The following is a 14,853-nucleotide window of genomic DNA, read 5'->3' on the forward strand; positions in this document are numbered from 1 at the left end:
AAGTATAGCATAAAAGAAATTAATAAGTATATGAAAGTAGTCAGGGAAAGTAATGTGTCATACATGATTCTATTTATAAAATGTTTAAGTTTATTTAAACTACAGGGTTCAAATATAACATAATGTTTGTTTGTCTTTGTATAGAACTAGGGTTGGGAGCGAGCATGTGGCTTCTGTAGCATGAGGTTTCTATACCAAAATGTTCTCTATTTTGACTGGAGTGATATGTACTCTAGTGTTTGCTTTTGTATGGTTCATTGTTTGCATAAATTTTCTCTAAGTGCACTTTACTTCGACTTTTAAAAGAATATTTAAATTACTTGTGTTTCTGAGAAATTCTGGTTGGTTTTTAAAATAGACCATAAAGACAATAAAACAAAAAGGACCTACAAACTAAATTGCCTTCATTCTTTAGTGATTGATTTCCAGTTCATATAGCCTTCCGTATTGTTACAAAAATCTTTTTTTCTAGTATCTTTAATTACTGGTGTGCATTTTCTCTAATTTTCTGTATATTAGTTGCATTATGGTTTAAGATAGGATTTAAAAAAATTTATTAGTGAATCATTGTAATGTACAGTTACACACTTATGAACTTTTGTGTTTTCATTTCACTCATACAGTGATCTTTTACCCATCCGTCCACCAGTGCCCATTCACCTCCACCAATGATCCCAGTATCCCTCTCACCACCCGCACCCCATGCCCCACCACCCGACCCTGCTTGCATGCAGCATATCCTACTTTAATCCTCAGTACCACCAAAAGTGGTCCCTGAGACAGAGCCTGGGGTATTCCCTAAGCACAGCCATACGTGGCCCAAACACAACCCCCTAACTAAAAAATTTAATTTATTGTTCAGTTGACAAAGTTCTAATTATTTGTATATTAAATATATCTGTACATATTAAAATATATAAACATATTAGGAAAATGTGTATGCTAGAAAATAGAAAACAGGAAGAAAAGCAGAAGATGGAGGAGCAGGAGGAGCAGAAAGAGGAGGATGAGGAGGAGGAATGATCACCAGGGTGTCTGGCATTATGGACAAAACAAACGTCGAAAAGTGTACTCTCCTCACTTATGTGCACTTTCTACTATGAAATATGCATGTTAAGAAGAGATGACAATTTTGCATGACATAATCCTTTTGGTGTTTTGAGTTTTTTTTCTTTGCTTACTTAGTGTTGCTTTTCTAGGATAAATTTGGATCTATGAAAATGTGAGGATAGTGACTAGAGAAAAACATGTGAAAACTTTGTTATCTTTTAAAATAAAAGATGATAAAAGTTTCTTATTGAAAAGCCATTAATATGTAATTATAAACTACATGAAAGAGGCTATCATTGTTTGTGCTAACGTAGAATATTTTGAAATTATGCACTGTTTTTATCATCAAGATTTGTGTGTGTGTGGTCTTCAGTATAGTTTGAGAAGGCCATTGAAGTAGACATTGAAGTAATGGCATTGAAATAAACATCATTGAAGTGACTTTAAACAAAGCTGTATAAAAGATCACATTATAGCTTATAAATTAAATCCTTGTTTTTTCCTGCTGTGATATCTTCTTATATATACCAACTATTTAACAAAAATATGCCTATTGCATTTAATAGTCATTAATAAAACTTGCAATTTTTATATTATAATAAAGGACTATTATGTAGAAAAATTATAGTGAGGATTTACAAAATACTTTTGAGTCATATTACAAAATATACATGATTTGACTCTGATTCCTAATAAAGAATATAAGATGGTATGTATATGACATAAAAACATAAAAGTACTATTTATGGGATGGTTATTATTTCTACATCAAACTCTAGTTTTATGACAAAATAATAGAAAACATTTCAATTATTTCCTATGAAATAATTGAATAAATTATTCAATTATTATTAAATACCCTATATTGTACCAGACCAGATTCCTCATATCATAAAAAATCATACTATTTCAAGTTATTTACTTTAGCTATAGTTTCTCACCCATAATAAGTCAGAATTTTGGCATAAAACTTAGAAATAAAAGAACCAGTATCACTATAATATACCCCTTCTTGAAAATTCCGTTATCTCACCCATATCACCCATATTTGAGGACCTTGATTTTGCTTGCTTAGTCAAACCAATTGCTAAAAAGTCATTAGCTTCAAATTATGGAAGTATGTCATCTATTTTCTCAATTTTTTAAAAAGGAAACAAATTGGGACTTTTTAATGACCTATAATTTGATCACAGTAGGGATCTCACTTGAACTAAACATAAAAGAAGAGTTATAAGGTACTGATTTTTTTAGAGTTCTGCCATTTTAAAAAAATAATTGATATTAAATATTTAAAGTTGACTCTTATAAAGATCAACACATTATTAAGTTGAAACTGTACTAAGTAATTAAAGGTAACTTTGTGAAAAATTAAATAACTGTATTCATGTCATTAAAAATTCTAAGAAATGGCTTCTGCCAGCAAATCCAATGTGAGCTTGCCTAATGATGGAGAAGACAATTGCTTACTTACAGTCAGTTATGTATCAATATTGATATGAGCCTTCTATAGATTGATTGAAACATGTTTATTAAAATCTAATTAGGATGTGTAATTCTGTAGTTATATATGAGTTGTGGCAAAGAGTTTTCAGATTTATCTCTCCAGAGCAATTTCAAATGTCTAGAAGAAAATCATTTTTTATATTCTTCAGAATATAAGCAATATATTACAGAATATAAGCAAGATATGACTACTCTTTATATTTCATTGCTTAAAGTAAAGGAATTATTTCTCTAAAGTTAGGTTCTGTCAGACAACTAAAATAACCAAGCTGATGATAAATAAAAGATGAGTGAGATGATCATATTTGTTCTTATCAAAGGGTTTAAATATTTTTATATGATAAATCAATCCAGGGATAGCTAGATAGAAAATATCAGTTATATTAAACGGTTCTAATCTTATATGTTTTCCCCAAGTGCATAACTCCCAACAAACCATGTGTTCATCAACTGTGAAGCTCTTCAAATCCTCTTTGAAAGTTATTTCAAACAAGCGGTTCCCTAAAAAGGAGACAGTTCACATATTTCTAACTGTAAGAGTAAGGGGGAGAAGGAGATGTGATTACAATAAATAAATGGAGGCTTGCTGACCAAGATTTCATGCTTCTCATCAGAGGTCTCTATTTTTGTCTAAACTTCCAAAGCTATTTCATTGTACTATGAGGAGAGCAGAGGTCTTGCTTTCTGTGATTGGTTATTGTTTTGAAAAGGAAAGAAAATTACCTTTCATTTTCTTTTCACTGGCATCAAATCCCCAGTGAAGGTTTGAAGGACATTCCAAATCACTGTAACTATAGCATGGAGCTTTTGAGTTCATTACTTTTGACTAAGGCTTGCCATTGCTCTCAATATCTTACCAAATACTGAAAATAAAAGTCTACAACCCCCCCTTTTTTGCAAAAAATATTCAACTTTCTGCTTGTTTGAAACTCCTAATCAAAATAAGATTGTAGCTATAAAGCATTTACCAAAAATACATTCTGTAGGATATACTAAGTGAAGTCATGCATTGTCTGCAAAGGAACAACAGCTGTATTTAGAAAATTTCTTTACAAAATATTTATGATATATTTTATTTATTTTAAAACTATTTTTGAAAGGGGGTTCAGGAATCATTTGCCATATATTAATGGCAGAATCTTAAATTAACATTAAAAAGAAAGGACTGGTAGGAGAGTTTAGTGGGTAAAGGACTGCTTGCACATGGATGATATGAGTTTAATCCCCAGCACCCCATATGGTCCCCCAAGTCCTTTAAATAGTGATCCATGGGCACAGAGTCAGGAGTAAACCCTTACATAGGGAGTGAAGCCCCAAAATATAAAACTTAAAATAAGACAGTCACTTTGAGACTGCCTTATTTTAAAGTTATAATGGAGGATCAAATAATCACAGTTTAGGTAGGCTAAATGTTTAGGAAAAAAACACCAACATTGTAATAGGATAAGAAATTGTGTGTTAATTGTAATTAATATAAAATCGCAGTGCCAATGGATGTTCCTAGAATTGGCCGGCTGATGGGGGACCATACATGTATCAATAGTCTATAGATGGATCATGTATGGTCATTTTAATGCTAAAGCTGAAAGTAGTTTGATTTATAATTAGCATTATTCCACTTGAAAAATCAAGACAGATTATCGTATTTACCTACAAAGTGTTGTCTGCTTCTATAACAGAACAAAAAATTGGAATGGTTTGGTTATCAACTAGTAAGTTTCTGGAATATAATGTCATATGATGAAATGTGATAAGGAAGCACAGATTGCTGTTGGAACTCCTAGCAAATACATCGAAATGAAACCTTGGAGGAAGTAAGATGTAAGGAATGCTTTCTGCATGAGATTCCAACTTCTCTGGGAAACAGCAGAAGGAATATAAGTTGAATACATAAAAGTGTTGAGAAGAAATTAGTCTAGGAGAAAGGAAATCTAAAAACAAACTAGAATAATTTGGAAAAACTTTAAACCTTGTAAAATGATTCTATTAAAGATTGAAGGCAAAGCACCTTTTATATGTTTCACATTAAAAATTGTTAATTCAGTTCTTTTACAAAAATGCAATACTTATAAGATGAACAATTCTTTCATGCTTTCTAGTTCCAAGATGAGTAGGCTATACAAGGATGTGTTTTACTCTGCCTGCCAAGTTTTAAGTCATATCCTTAATAATTTAGGGGATGTCTAGTTCCAAAAAGACAAAGAGCTGAGAATTTTGAATTGTATGATGTAATTTTAGGAAATAACAAACTAAAACATTCAATAAGCATGATGAAATAGTTGTAGGAAGGGGATTCAGCCAGTTTATATTAAACATGATAATCCCGGTTCAACATTTTAATGAAGTCAATATTCACTGCTATTACAGCATGTCTATAAAAGATATTTCCAGGTTGACTTTTGATAATTCATCATTTCAACTAAAGACATTATCATAAACAATTGATAACAGTGTTTCATTCAACAATTTATTTTTCTCCTCATTAATTTTTTTCAATCTCTTTTAAAGAAAAGATGGCAGAAATATATCTTAAAAACAATATAAGATTTTAAATATTTAATGTTTTTTTCTATATTTCTATTAGGTTTGTACTTCTCAAGGTCAGGGACTGTGTGTATGAGTATCTGAACAAGCTCACCAAGGTAAGTTATTTTATCCATTTTTTTCATCTCTTCTCTTCCTGAGGTACTAGTGCCTGATGTCTAATGTATAGTTAAAAATATTCACTGGGATGGACAGATAGATGGATGGACAGAATAGTCAAATATTCTATTCTTCTATTTCTCTTTTAAACTATGCGATTTTGAGTTGTTTGTAACTATGAATAACCTGTTTTCCTTTATAAATCAAATTACAATATATATATAGAAAAGGAAAAAAACTAGAAACTAATCTTCCATTAAAGAATTAATTTTTCAGTTATGAATCATGGATAATATTTGTCACTAATATTTGGAAATCTAACAGTAGGTTGAAGTTTGAACTTTTGCAGCAGATGCATATAGATTTAATATTGATTGCATTTGGCTGAAGCTTCAATGGAGTTATTAACCCTTGGCTGTGTTCTTGATTACATACAATATTTTAGTTCTCCTGAAAATTATAGAATTATTTGTTATTAGTGAAGAGATAAAGTGGAAAAAAAAAGTAAAACATATTAGTAGATTTTAAATGACTGTCATTCATACATAATAGATCATCATACATTTTATTCTCACTATTTTGCAGCAGAAGTTTTGCTGCCAGGAGACATTTTTATAATATATACTTTTCTCCAAATGACGATTGTCTCTTTCATAATCATACTTTTAAATTAATTTTTATTAAGGCATCATGATTTACAAAATTATTTGTCGCTGCAGTTCAGGTCTACAATGTCCCAACACCAATACCACCACCAGTATCAGCTTCCCTCCACCAATGTCCCTAGGTTGAATATCACCCCATAAATTGACTCCTTGACAGGCACATTTTTAAGTTTGTATAATATTATTTTTTGATAAAATCTTCCACTAATACATTTTTGCTCATCTCAACTCAGTGTACTTCTAATCTTAAAAAAATTTTTCATTCCATTTTATTTCTCAAAAATATTTTATTTATTTTTCACCACATGAAATTATCTACTGTAAACCTATGAATTATTAAATGATTTCCAATCATTATTTAAAAAGATATGTTGTATAAATTATTTATGTAGTATTAATGTTCACTGTAATTTTCAAATACTTTTATTTGCTGAAAAGTTGCAAATTCCAACTTTAAGGAATATCACCCCAGATTCCCTCTTAACCCCATTTCGGATTAAAGGGAAAAGAAATTATAGGTACAAAGTGCACACAAATGTTCACCAACCAAGCTACTACTGAAGTCAAGTGTACTGAGACTTAAATAAACAAAAGTGCTTGAGGTTCTATCAATGTAATTCAGGCTCTGAGCTCATTTCATCTGTGATTCCTCATTGTTTCTATTTTATGTATTAAGATTCTGCTCACCTTAGCTATAAACCTTCTTAGAATAACCTCAGTCAAAATAATATTATCACCATCTCCTGAACTCCTATGTGTCTTTCTTCATGACTCTTTTATGAGATTAATGACTCTGCTTTATGATCCAGCAATTTGTGTCATACCAGTTCCCATTTTCTGAGCACATTATGTTACAGAATTCATTTAAAATCCAGTTGTACAGAAATCCAAAATACTTATTCCAAGTAATATAAATGACGTTCCTATTTCCTTTAAATTCTATTTCTATTAGATCTAGTGCTAAGAGGAATATTTTAAACATACCTCCTTTTATGGCATTGCTTCCTCAGAAAAATATCAATTCCACGGCATAAATTGTAGAGATTTCAGCCTAGACTTATCTACTGCTTACTAGCTATTGAAAAATTCATGCTATGTATGTGATTGCTCATCTGTAGAATGTAGGCAATAATAATAATACCTACTTTTTATTGGTATTATGAAAATTAAATGAGTCTGTATATAAAAATCACTTAAAGCATTGTCATATGGAATGGGATAGATAACTGTATTCTATAGGTCCATCATTATTATTGCTTTATTTTAATTTTTTCTGTCTCTTTGTTTATTTACTTATTTTATTGAATCACTGTGAGCTACAGTTACAAAACTTTTATGTTTGAGTTTCAGTCATACAATGATCGAACACCCCTCCCTCTACTGGTGTACATTTTCCACCACCAATGTCCCCAGTATCCCTACCCCACCCCGTCCCACCCTTTCCCCTGTCTCTATTGCAATTTCCCTCTTACTCTCCTCTACTTATGGGTATTATGGTTTGCAATACAGATAGTGAGAGGCATCATGTTTGATCCTTTATCTATTTTCAGCACACATCTCCCATCCTGAGTTATCCCTCCAACGATCATTGACTTAGTGAGACCAGCTGCCTTCTCCCCAAGCTCATGAGACAGGCTTACAACCATGGGGCGATCTTCCTAGCCTTTGTCTCTATTGTCTTTGGGTGTTAATCTCATATTATGGTATTTTATATTCTACAAATTCCAGGTCATCCTATATGTATGTCTCTCTCTTTCTTACTCATTTCACTTAACTAAGTGATCATTATTGCTTTAATTGAAATATGTCTTATCCAAAACTTACACATATGTACCTCGATTTTCAAGATGGATACATTATGAACAATAAAAACATAACTATTTCTTTTTTTTTAATTTTATTGAATCACCATGTGGAGGGCTACATAGTTCTCAGGATTATGTCAATTATACAATACTCAAACACCCTTCCCTTCACCAGTGCCCCTATTCCATCACCAACCACCCCAGTATACCTCGCGCCCCCCCCCGTCCCTGCCCTTGTAATTGATAAGTTTCACTTCGTTTACGCTTTATCTTGGTTACATTCTAAAAACATAACTATTTCTGATAAAGATAATGAATTTAAAAGCAATGCTTATTATTGACACTATTTGTTGAACCCCTCCAATATATCAAGCATAAGATAGTACTTAGTGATTTTGAGATATCATGAGAATTTGAATAAAAATCACAAGGATTCTCAATTTAAATTACTAAAATATTTCGTTTATTTTTTTCTTTTTGGGTCACATCTGGTGATGCACAGGGGTTACTCCTGGCTCTGCACTCAAGAATTACCCCCTGGCAGTGCTCAGGGGACCATATGGGATGCTGGGAATCGAACTCGGGTCGGCCGCATGCAAGGCAAACGCCCTACCCACTGTGCTATTTCTTTAGTCCCCAAATTACTAAAATATTTAAACTTTATTTAAAATAAGGTCCAAAATATTTAAAAATTAATATGTATACATTTCAATGCATTTTCAGAAAATGTTGTCATTTAATATATCTACATTTTTGGTGGGGGGATTGGAGAAATAGTACAGCAGGTAGGGCACCTGCCTTGAATATTTTTTTTTTTTGCTTTTTTGGGTAACACCCGGAGATGCACAGGGGTTATTCCTGGTTCTACATTCAGGAATTACTCCTGGCGGTGCTCAGGGGACCATATGGGATCCTGGGATTCGAACCCGGTTTGGCAGCATGCAAGGCAAATGCCCTACCCGCTGTGCTATCGCTCCAGCCCTTGCCTTGCATATTTTCAATCTAGATTTGATCCTTAGATACCATGTGGTCTCCTGAGTACACCAGGAATAATTTCTGAGTTCAGAGCAAAGATTAAATCCTGAACATCACTGGATATAAAACAAAAAAAAAAAAAATCTAGTTTTTTTCTAGCCCTTTATTCTCTCTGTTGTCTAAAAAAATGACAATTTCACAATTTTTTTCTAAATTCCATGTATTTTATTTAGGGTAAAATATTTTATTTGTGTTTCCCAAATAATCTTTATTCATCTAATATAAAGTTAGCTAACTAACAATATTACTTTAGGTATTGCCTTGAAATTCTTTTCTCTTTGCAGTTCATGAATATAATTTTAGCAGTATTTAACATAATATAATCCAGAACTTTTTGATATTGACAAAGTAAATACAATAATTTTGAGTATGTTGTTTATATCTTAAATATGTCACTCTATTTTAATATACATAATATGCAAATCATACTGTGTACACATTTTATTCACTCTTCATAGTAAGCTTGTATGCATAATAATATCCACATTAGGATGAGGAACTTGAGAATTAGAGAAATTATTATATATAATCACAGTAATAATAGTGCTATCATAATTGAAGTCAAGATGCAACTCAATTCTGGAGGTTACAGTTGCTACTATGTTTTGAACTGTTATCTGGTTGTTTAAATTGAGGAAACCAGATCATCCAACTGAACAGCATAGGCAGGAGATGTCCACTCACTGGCCAATATATTCTCATGTATTTCAATATAAGCTTTGAATAGTTATTGTGCTTTTAGTCAGATTTGTATTCCTCTTAATGTCTAAAACGGTGTCTAGACACCAAGGAAACCATGTAAACAGCTGAATAATAACATTAAGTTAAGATAAGAGACTAATGTATTGCTCTTTAATTACAAGTTCAAGCATTTTTCTAGAATCAGTGACCAGCTTTAGTTTATTTGGTTAAATAAACTTTCTTCGTGTATTCTTTCTGTCATTTTTTATATGACTGAATAAGACTATGTCAGCCATAAATTGTCTAAATGTAGGCATTTTAAAATTGTTATATATATGTACGTGTATATAACCATAATACTATTATCAGTAGTTCTATAGTCAAATATTTGCTTTTTTGGCAAATTCAAGTTACTTTCTTATGGATGATAACATTTGATTGTATGTTTTCAATATTATGTTTTCATGTAGGGATGAGTGTGCCAATGCTTATAAATATTTTCATATAACTAGGAGTAGCCTTCTGGAATCGTGATTGATTCTTGGATTTCATCAATTGAGGAACTTAGAAATACTAAGGTTTCTTTAGATGACTTCAAGAATTATTTTTAATGTTCCAATTAGCCATATTTAGAAGAAATATACTCAAACCACTAAGCAAGGAATATTACTAAATGAGCCTGATTTCAGTTATATTTAGCAAAGAAGTAACTAGCATTACACATTACAGGGATAGATCCAGATCTTTACTAGATATTTTTGATTATAGAATTAATTTAACAATCCCAAGTAAAGAACATGCTAATCTAATTAAGGAAGGTTAATTGGGCGTGTAGACTGTTTAGCCAGAAGAAAAAAGTTCAGCCGGATGTTTTTTTTTGCATTTCTGATTGAGACAGTTACATTTTTCCACTGAGTTATAGAAACCAAACTTTCATCATATATAGGTAATTCTTAAAAGAAAGTCTTATTAACATGATTTACTAGCAATCCAGTATGAATAGAGGAGGTACAGTCTAATTATTTGTATAGAAATTGACAATACTTTCTATTTCTAGAGATCCACAATTAAAATCATTCACCATTATTAGGCTAAAATTTTATTCAATATGTATACATTTGTATGGCCAGAGAACTCTAACTTAAATGGATTTAAAGACTTCAGTCTGTGTTATATACGTGATGTACTTGACAAATTTGATTCCAAAGATAAATATTCTGTCCAAGGCCCAAATATATTGATAGTTTTATATATACATATATGTACATATTTGATAGTTTGATATATACATATATACGTATATATACATATACATCTATACATATGTATATATACATATATGTAGATATGCATGTACATATTTGATATAAAACTATCAAATGTATATATATGCATATATACAACTTAGGTATGTTTAGCTCTACTTTTTAAATGATATTATCATCTGATGAAAAATATAGAGAAACAGAAGCTATAACTCAATGGAATGAACACATAATTTGCAAGTGGGAGGCCCAGTTTCTAGCTGTAGCTAGAACGTCAAGTACATCATGTACATGTTTTACTTATTTCTCAGATACTCAATGGGATGAAGATATAGCTCCCTCAGATATGTTCCATTGAACACATAGTTAGGAGAAGCATATAAAATAGGGTAAGACAGGAAGGTGTTATGCAAAAAAATACATTAAATATTAAAAGTTGAAATACCTACAAAGTTTTAATAATAACTTTATTTACATATGATGGTGGAGCTTCTAATTGAAAAGATACAAAAGCCACATATTTTCTTGTGTAAATCCATATTATATGATAATGCTGTGGCTAGAATTAAACCGTACACGTATATACAAAATTGAACAACTTCTGACAAATTTCTGCAGTTGGATTGGGATATATTTGAATTGAGCAACTTCCGGTAAATTTACATGGAAAAGCATAAACTTTAATACATTTGGTTCAGAATTTTTTGTATTCTAGGAATACAGCGTATTTAGATTCTCATGGGAAAATTTGACACATCACTATAAATGTCATACATCAGATTTAATTATCAAACAAGCATAATTAGTTCATCTTTCAGAAATTGGTATTGGCACTATTGCATCATATTTGGGGGAAAAGCACAGCAAGATATCAACACATTATACAATCCTCTATATTTGCTTAACATGATTTACTTGAACCTAACTAATATATTAATAATGATTTGAGGGGTTAATTATCCTTTGTGATTGATGCCTGTTCATCAAGGTAATATTTTATAATTTTTTAAATATTATTAATTTTCACTGATTTCAAAATTTAAAATAAATAGCAATTTTGAAACTCATCTAAGAAATATAATTTAAGTCACACATTTCAAAAAATCAGAACCCATCTATAAAAATTGAGAACTATAAGTTCTGTATAATACTTAAAAATATCCTATGTAAGATTTGGAAATAGCAGTCAATAATATACTTTGCCATCTTAATTTTGCTGCAGTTTAAAATTATGTGGAGGATTATGTATTTAGTGTCTCCTCAGTCACAAAGATTATTGTACTGAAAATTATTGAAATAACTTTACATATTTACACAATATTATTTATATGTTTATATTTGCATAAATGAAAGTGTTTTTTTTTATTTGGGGACTGCATCCCACTGTGCTCAGAGTCTACTCCTGAATCTGTAACCAGGGATCACTCCTGGCAAAGTATGGGGGACCATGCAGTGGTATCTTGTAGTGAACCTGAGTTAGTCATAGACAAGGCAAGTTTCTTGCCTACCTACTATCTCTCTAGCCCATCAATGAAAGTTTTAATATACCATTTTATCTTGATTCAAACAAGATAAGACCAATAAATAATAGCTATTGTAAGTTGTATGTGTTAATGAATGCAGAGTATTTTTTTCATTTATCATTTTATTGAATAGTTTAATTTTTTTTTGTTTTAGTTTTGGGGTCACAGCTGACAGCGCCTAGGACTTACTCTTGGCTGTGCACTCAGGAATCAATTTTTGTATGGCTCACAAGTATTGAGTTACTAACTATTCAACATATCACCCTAAGATTAATGCTAGTTTTACTACCCCACCCCCTACCAAAGTATTCTTAGAACCTATCAAATAATGCATCCCATAATATATACCAAGTGGCTAATATATGTTTTTCAGTTCTCACCTTATTTTGCAATAGATGATTGAAACAGCCTAAAATAATTTGTATTACATTTCATGGAATAAAAATACCTTAGATTTTATGTTTATTTTTATAGGGCCTATGCTAAAATATTATTGCATTATTGCTTCTTTAAAAGATTATATACATACATTATATATATATGTATACATACACACATATACATGCAAACATATGCACAGAGATATATATTTTTTAGTCACTAGTAATCTTTTTTGTTTTGTTTTTGAAACATACCCAGAAATTTTTAGGATTATTCCTGTCTCTGTGCTCAGGGATTACTCCTGGAAGTGCTTGGACATATGTGGTGCCAGGGATTGAATATGGGTCAGTCACATGCGAAGCAATCACCCTACCTGTTTTACTGTTGTAAGGGAGTTTGGGGAGAATCAGATGGACACCATACAGAGAGGCCAAATTGGGAGTCTTTATTACAGAAGCTGGTGACAGTGAGCGCACTCCAGTCCTATGGAACTCATGGGCCCAAGGACAGTCAGGGAAGGGATGAGTTTATAAAGGCAAAAGTCACATGCGAGTTAGACAGTAGATGCAATGAGTAAGGCACTGCAGAAGCTGTGACCAGCAAAGCAAGTTACAGAAGCAAAATAAGGTAGTTAATGGTTAAACTGGCTTATGGTCATGGAGACAGCACAGCGGATAGGGCATTTGCCTTGCACATGGCAGACCCGGATTCAATTCCTCCTTCCCTCTCGAGAGCCCAGCAAGCTACTGAGAGGATCCCTCATATTTGATATGCCAAAAAACAGTAACAACAAGTCTCACAACGAGACGTTACTGGTGCCTGCTCGAACAAATCAATGAACAACGGGACAACAGTGCTACAGTGCTCATGAAGAATAATTGACTTGTAGTTGTGGGGGACAACCATGATTTGTTAGTGCTGATTCTGGAGCAGGACAGTTTGTTCATGATTGTAGTTGTTAATGGGTTAAACCCCACTCTTAGAAAAATGGAGAAGAATGCCCTTTCTCCTGACAGGCTAGAAGAAGAACAAAGATCGTGTCCCTTATGTGAGCAGTCCTCAGCTCAGGACAATCTCACCATCCCCCGTCACCAGTAACCTTGAACTTAGTGTCACTTATGAAAGTAATCATGTCATCAAAATATTTATTACAGTCTCTGCTATTATTGCTGCAAGAGGGAGATGAAGTTCGCCCCACCCCAGGAAATGAGTTTCCCCATGTAACCTGTGAATAATGAAACCCCTGGCTAGATCCCCAGTTTTAATGCAGGTGATTCAGGTGAAGTGGAGATTCAGAGAGGGAAGAAGCCGTGGGAGAAGTGTGTTTTCACCTTTCTGCTCCACCCATGTCTGTTACCTGGGGAAGTCCCCGTGAGAGTTAAAATATGTGTCCCTGTGAGAGAACTAAGGTATAGCTCAAGCACCTAGGTATCACGGTGCTAAGTTCCCAGTAGGCCCCACCATGTAGCTGTCAGGATGCCTATGGCCCACTTGATCCACACAGTGAAGGAACTGGTCCCCACCATCCACCTGACTTCTTCAGAGCTGCAAACTCAGGCTGGAGTGAGGAATTGCTCTTTTCAGGAAAAGGAAAATCAGGCCTAAACCCTGCCCAGATTTTCCAGGACTATCGCCTATCACATGGAATAAACTTTTAGGAGGAGGCAAAAGAGTGGTGTAAAGTACTTTAGATAAATTTGCTAGTGAAATGGAGAGAAAGAGAGAGAGAGAGAGAGAGAGAGAGAGAGAGAGAGAGAGAGAGAGAGAGAGAGAGAGGGGGGTTCAAGAAAACATAGGACACACACTTTTCCTCTGGGAAAAAAACCTTAAGTACACATATCAGTTAGGGATAAGTCAATCTAAAGTAAAGAATGTGCCCTAATGCCTCCCCACAAAGTTCATTTTATAGTAAGTCTTCTCCCAAGTTCCCCACAACTGTGTAAGAGTCTATTGCTAGGGCATTGTTAAGGGCAAATACCCTTGGATTCCTGACTTTATGATTCTCTTGAAGTTGCCTTTTTCTTGAGAGTCCACTCTTCTCTGGATGGTGTCTGAGTTTCTACATATGGTTGGTACTTCTGCCAAAAGCTCAGGATTTGACTTGGTAAGGGATGTGGTCTTTATACCTTTGGACTACTTCAGGCTGCCGACTACTCAGTATTACACAGGTACATCCCTATCTATCTGCCTGCAAAATTATGTCAGGCTGTCCCATACAGTTCCAATCAGCATACATGACCTTGTGACGTAAGGTTTCTCATAGTTTTGACTGTTTCTCTATTTGTAAATTTCCATTTATTAC

At 32.9% G+C, this 14,853-nt stretch overlaps 1 protein-coding gene across 7 annotated transcripts in view; it reads left to right on the forward strand.

Annotated features, from left to right (window-relative positions):
• The window catches only part of PTPRD (protein tyrosine phosphatase receptor type D), a 1,592,809-nt gene that overhangs the window by 724,358 nt on the left and 853,598 nt on the right, over window positions 1–14,853 (forward strand). For all 7 annotated transcript variants that reach the window (XM_055135922.1, XM_055135897.1, XM_055135904.1 and 4 more), the window contains exon 6: window positions 5,138–5,195. The gene's annotated coding sequence lies outside the window, so the exon portion shown is untranslated. The remainder of the gene's footprint in view (window positions 1–5,137; window positions 5,196–14,853) is intronic.

The sequence above is a fragment of the Sorex araneus genome, chromosome 1 (assembly GCF_027595985.1).
Source record: "Sorex araneus isolate mSorAra2 chromosome 1, mSorAra2.pri, whole genome shotgun sequence".
NCBI lineage: Eukaryota > Metazoa > Chordata > Mammalia > Eulipotyphla > Soricidae > Sorex > Sorex araneus.